The sequence below is a fragment of the Tympanuchus pallidicinctus genome, unplaced genomic scaffold, assembly GCF_026119805.1.
Source record: "Tympanuchus pallidicinctus isolate F22 unplaced genomic scaffold, pur_lepc_1.0 scaffold2, whole genome shotgun sequence".
NCBI lineage: Eukaryota > Metazoa > Chordata > Aves > Galliformes > Phasianidae > Tympanuchus > Tympanuchus pallidicinctus.
The window spans coordinates 32,473,257-32,479,552 of NW_026294721.1; positions in this window are offsets into that span (position 1 = coordinate 32,473,257).

Consider the following 6,296-nt stretch of genomic DNA (forward strand, 5'->3'; position numbering starts at 1 on the left):
GTGGTGTTGCTCGTTTGCAGGCATATAGGACTGAGAGATGACAGCGGGGCTTTCCAATAGGGCTGAAAGGCAAGGAGCTGCCTTTGTCCCACATGGTGCACACACACAGGCACATTCCTTCTTCCTGCTCTGGCTGCTGTTTCTTCAGGACAAAGCAAGCTGTTGCTTACAGGCATCTTCCTCCTTTTTTTTTTTTTTTTTTTTTTTTCTTTTTCCCCTCCTGTTTTGTATGTGTTCACTCCTTATTTCAGAGTCAGAAAGCAGAGTCAGAAGGATGGGGTTAGCACCTATGCTGGCTTCTCTCATTCTGTCCACTCCATAGCAGCATCCCAACCCAGGTTGTGAATGCTCAGAGGGCTCCTGCTCGGTGTGTGGTTACTCTGTGGATTACTCTGCAGGATCGCTGCCTTTTCTCAGCACATGGCAGTCTGACCAGCTCATGTCTCACCTCTGAGCAGGGCTGATGATGTCCATGTCATCAGTGTGTGCCACCCATCACTCATGAGCCAGCTACTGAGCTACAGCAACCAGGATTGTCTGGTTAGACCTAAGCCTTACACTCCCCGTTGAGCCTCATCTCCTCACAATCTGGTTTGTGCAGTAGCAACACTTATCAGTGAGGATTAGATGGCCTAGCACTGGTTTTCAAGCCTCATTGTATGGATTCAGTCGTTTGTGACAGGACTTTTCAGCCCATAGCTTGCTCATATCCCATGTCCAGCTCAGTGTACTTAACACGTCTTTCTTCTCCCTCTATCTGACTTTGCAGTACTGTCATTGGACTTCTTTCTCAGTAGTGTCATGTTGTAGTTCAGCAATTGAATGAAACCACCCCTTGTTTCCTTGTAGGAGCTGGATTCAAATTTGGGGGATTTGAGAGCTTAGCAGAGAAACCCTAGAAGGGGTGCCACTTGGAGGGTTTTTTTTTAGCATGGCTTTCTACACTGCTTTGTACATCTTGTCCAAAGCTTATGGAAATCCAAGATCTTCATGTAGTTGCTTAATTCATTTTCATCCGTGCTTGGTGAAATTAGACGTTCTGCTAAGCGCTGCAGGTGTAGGCTGAAGGGGATGTCACATTTTTCAAAAAACAGGTATAGCCCAACAGTACTGCTACTGTTGGGGTGTCCCAGCTCACTGCCTTCCTATTGCTCTCATCCGGAAACCACGCAGGTGTCACACCTTCTGATGGCTGCGGCGTGCTGGATCTCATTGCTCATGCTGTGAGTGTTCGCACTGTTTGTGCTCACTCTCCTTGCTATGCTTGTCACATAGCTGCTTCTGCTGGACTTCGTGTTTTTTTGGTGCTACTCCATCCCTCAAGCTGTAAAATGTTCAGCTTGAGGTGTTTGTGTGTGGTGCTCGGCTCTGGTCTGAATGCTTCTGAATGAGAAGAGTGAAAATAATGCCAGAATGACTTCAAAATATCTGAATACCATAGTTTTGTTACAAGAGAGTATTTCTTATTACTTTTATTATATTTATTGGTTGTGAACTGATTGTGAAGAAGCTTACTGAAGATGAGGTAAATATGCATCACTTAGGCTTTTTCTTCTTGCACAGTTTTTGGGACGTCTGATGTCATGATTTGCGCCCAGCCTGTCTACAGTGTTCTACATGGTGTATCCAGAGTATCTAGTAAGTATCCAACAGATATCATGTCATTCCTCATGTCAGTCCTCACAGCAAATCACTTTCTCATCTTTCTGTTTTCCAAGGCCTTCAAGTTGCCACTGATTTATCTCTCTCTCTCTCTTTGTGTGTGTGTGTAAACTATCTTAAATCAGAAGAACATGTCAGAAATCTTCCATCTCTCAGCACAGGTCTCTTTCCCCCATCACAGCTTCTCACTGAGGAAGCAGAAAAACCCAAGCAAATTTCATCAAAATAAAATTATCCAAAAGAATTTTGTTTGCTTTATTTTTTTTTCTTTCTTCCTAACAGAAGTAGAATTTCTCTACAAACCTGAAACTGCAGTGGTCATTAAGATCACTGCAGTAGTGCTGCAACTGCAGCTTAAACCCCGTGCTATAAAATATCCCATATTTTCTCTGTGGTGGTTTTTCCTTTTGCTTGCTTCACTTTCTGCCAGCCATGAAGAGAGAAAGCCTATGTTTCAGGCTGCACACCTTCTTATGTTGAAACTTTCCCTGTGCTGGATGGTCATGAGCAGTGTGACTTCATCAATCCAACACTTCTGTGGGGAAAATGGCACCTGGCCTTCTTGAAAGCCATTCTGTAGTAGTGTTGGGATAAATCAGTGCATGGGCATTGCCCAGCTACTGTCTGTTGGCGGTGTCCCCACCCTGATGTGGGTCACCACAGGCCCCTGGGGTGTCCCGGCTGATGTCCCAGCTGATGTGTGCCATCCATGAGCCCTCAGACCATCCCTGCTCTGATGTGAGTTACCATGGCCCTCAGCAGTCCATTGTGGCAGTGGTCCTTCAGGGTAGCTGCTCCCATTCTCCGTGGAGGCTCTGGAGTATGTCTCTCACCTCATGTCTGCCACTTTTTCTTGGTAAAATTGTTTGGGAAAGGGTCTGGTGTGCATTTGTGCAATTTTGAAATTTCAAGGCAGAAGACTTTGAGGCATAACAGTCAGGTTTTGGTACGCATTGAGGTTGTTCCACTCTGTGGCCTTCAGAGCCCACTAGAAGCAGGCAGGCTCATGGATGTCTCAGGCAGCTCTGCCACCACCATGGTACCATGGCTGCCCCTGCTGCCACTGCCACCGTCGTGCCTCTTCACAGGGAAATAGTGAGAGACATGCCATGGTCTGACCCCAGGCTGCTCACTGGCTGTGACAGGGGCAGGAACACTGACATGGTGTCCCTGCTCTCCCCACAGAGCCCAGAAGAGTTTAACATATTAACCAGCGATTGGGGAAACCTCTTGTGTAAGAGCAATGTGGTGGCACCCAGTGAGCTTCTCTTTGCCTGGGAGTGCAGCCAAGTTGCTTACTCACTGTAACGTACCGTGTCAAAGAGCTGGCTCCTTATTAGACAGTTCTTTTAAAAAGTGTTTCGCTTGGAAACATAATGGCAAATTTTCTTCATCAGTTCAGCATTGCTTCATTTTTTTTTTTTTAAACTTGTATTTTTATATGAAGCTGTTCTGGCATCCCCTGTCAGAGAAAACCTTAAATGCTTTTAGAAAAATATTTGTTCTGATGGAATTTATGATGTGATCTGTTATTCAAATTTATAGTTAGCTTAACGTGGTAGTCTGGATGAAATGGCTCCTGATGACATTGCAGCAATCACATAAAGCCATACTTAGGCATGTTTGGACAGCTTATCAAAAAGTGTTTGGAAACAGAGCGTAGGTATAATAAAATGCAAAGAAGAGTTGGAAAGATCTCCGGCTAAAAAAAACCCAAACAACACACACCAAAGCCCTAAACTGTAAGACGAGTTTATATACAGCCTATAGGAGTGCCTCTGCTTCACCCAGGCAAAGAGACATTGACTTTGAAGCTGGGCTTGGAGAGGACAGTTAAAAGGTGCTTCTTTTTGGCAATGGTGAAAAAAGGGAATCCGAACGTGTTTGTTGTGTCCAAACCGCTCCAGCAGACAAGGAAGGAGAAGAGATCTGAGGGCAGGTTTCCCTCCTTTCAGGAGCCTGGCTTCCCAGCTGTGAGATGCTCACAGATGCTACCCTGCTGAACGTGAGCAGGTCCTTCACAACATGGAGCCTGCTCCTGTCTCATGGCCTTCCCTGGGAGTGGTAGTACTGCCTCATGAGGATGACTGCCACGTACAGCACCGCTCTGCTCAGAGAGGCCATTACTTATCTGTCAACTGTAGCTAACTCAGCTCTGTGGATTAATAGGAATGCATGTTTATGGATTTGCTTGCAGTAACTACAGTCATTGATCTCATGACTGAGCTCTTTCTGCAATGGGTATATCGTGCTTTTTCTGTCTGCTGTCTACTGGCCTTATTTTGTGGGCTTATTTTAGCCTGGGCTTATTTACACCACCATTGCTGGGGATGAGAGCCATGCTGCCTTCCTGTGCTCCTTAAATCAACACAATCCCCATGCACCCTTTGGGGAGGAAATCAAAAGGCCCTTTAAATTTGGTAGGCAAAAGTTATTGGGGTCGTAAGGAGATCTTTCTGCAGCTCATTTCCCTATCTTTCTCTGCTGCTGGGTAGCTATTGCTGATCCTGGTTATTGTTTCCCCTCTTGATTTCTGAGCCCCAAACATTTTCACACAACCCACTTGACTTTAATTTATTTTCTTTTTTGCCTTGAAGCGCTGGGAATGCAGGGGCTGTGAATGCTTTGTGGCCACAACCTCCCAATGAAATGAAAGCCCACGTCAAAGCAGGGAGGCTCACAAAACACTGGACAGTAAGAACAGCCAGGAAGTTAATTCTGTCCTCTTGGATTTTAAAAGCTACTGAACATACCTGTGATTATAAGTGAGCTGTAGGTCAATAAAAATGTCTGTTAGTGCTTTCATTATAATCTCAATTGTTGGGAGTTTACATAGCACAAACATTTGCTTTGTGGTAAAAGCACAGCATGTAAGCCTTTTGATCTACACTCAGTGAAAAAAATAACTTTTTGCTTTGTTTTCATTCCCTCCAAACATGCTTTACAAACTGGATTACAGCAGGAGTGATCTGATGTTTGAGCTATAAAACACGGCATGAATATAGATGACATTGGCCACTCCTACTTTGTTTAGTTGGGGAGAAAAATCCTTTTAAAAGGCATGATAAGATCTCCTCTGACTACTCTCAGTAGCAGACTCTACCGTCTCTGCAAAGAGATGAGAAAGTCTGAAATATAGCCTTCCCCCCAGGTATAGCTGGGTGATGAGTAATAGGTGGGGGCACTCCCTCTGCTGCTCTGAGACATGTGAGAGGGCAGAGAGACATTCAAAACGTGGTGAGGGTGAAAACTTTGATATTCTTCAGTTCATAGAGGGCAAGGACACACACACACTAAAACAAAACCAACCAACCAACAAAAACAACAACAACAAAAAAACAGCCTCAAGTTGCCTTTCTCTCCTTCTTTCCCTCTTTCAGTTTAAGACTCCTCCGATGAAAAAGGAGTGAAGCCCATTTGTGGCTTCTCCATGCCTTCCCAAAGAGCTCAGCAATGAAATGCTGAACAGCTGAGCTCCTTGGCACTTCGCAGATGAGGGAGCGAGAGAAAAAATTTCCAAACACTGAAGTAGGAGTCACAGCTGCAGCAGACAGCATAATTTTTTCAGGGAACAGGCAGGTACACAGCTGGGCAGTGGCTGGGCAGGCTGAGCAATCAGGAGTGGGCAGGGAAAAGAGCGTGATAGGCAGCAGCATCATTGCATGCCAAACTCCAGCTCTTCCTGGTACCCAAAAAGGCCTGGCAACATCAGCTCTTGTGCAGTGGAGGCAGTGCCTGCCCAGTCTGTATCAAATGACAGGCTGTTTTTTTGCAAACCTGTCTGTGGGCTTTCCTAATCTGCTGAATGAAACACAAAGCGTTCCATTTTGGGGCTGCTTGTCATGCCTGCTGAGCTATGGTACAAACAGCAAGTAATCCTTTATTTGCAGATGATAGGAAGATATAAAAGGAAGGCATATTTAGATCATTCAGGCATTCCTTAAAGTTTTTTTGTGCTTGACTTAGAAGGATGAGCTACAAAGCTGATTACGATCTTCCTGTCCCAGAGCCCTGCCAGAGGGCTCACTTCTGGAGCTTTTCCACTCCAGAGCCCAGGTCTCACACATCCACTTTAGCTTTCCCTTTGGGGGATGTTTACACACAGATTCTACGAGGATTAGAATTTAGCCTGATGTATTTTCCTATGGAAAACATACCCAAAGCAGAACCCCACTTGCCTTTAGATAGCAGGTCTTACTTAGAAAGTGTTAGTATACCAAAAGTTCTCAAGATTTGAGAAATCTCTTGTTATTTTGCCTTTCTCTTCTTCTGATAATCATAGAATTGTTTGAGTTGGAAGGGACCTTTTAAAGTCCATTTGGTCCAATTTCCTGCAGTGAGCAGAGACACCTACAGCTCCTTCAAGTGCTCAGAGCCCCTCCAGCTTGACCTTGGGTGCCTCCATGGATAGGGCATCCCACCTCTCTGGACAATCTGTGCCAGTACCTCATTACATTTACTGTAGAAAAAAAAATTCTTATATCCTATCTAAATCTCTTTTTGTTTGAAACCATTCCTCCTTATCCTGTCAAGACTTATCTATGCACTTACCAGTGTTTGCTTTTTGCTTTTTTTTTTTCCCCTCCCTATTTTATTTTTATTTAAAAAAAAAAATTGCATCTTCAACACAAAAG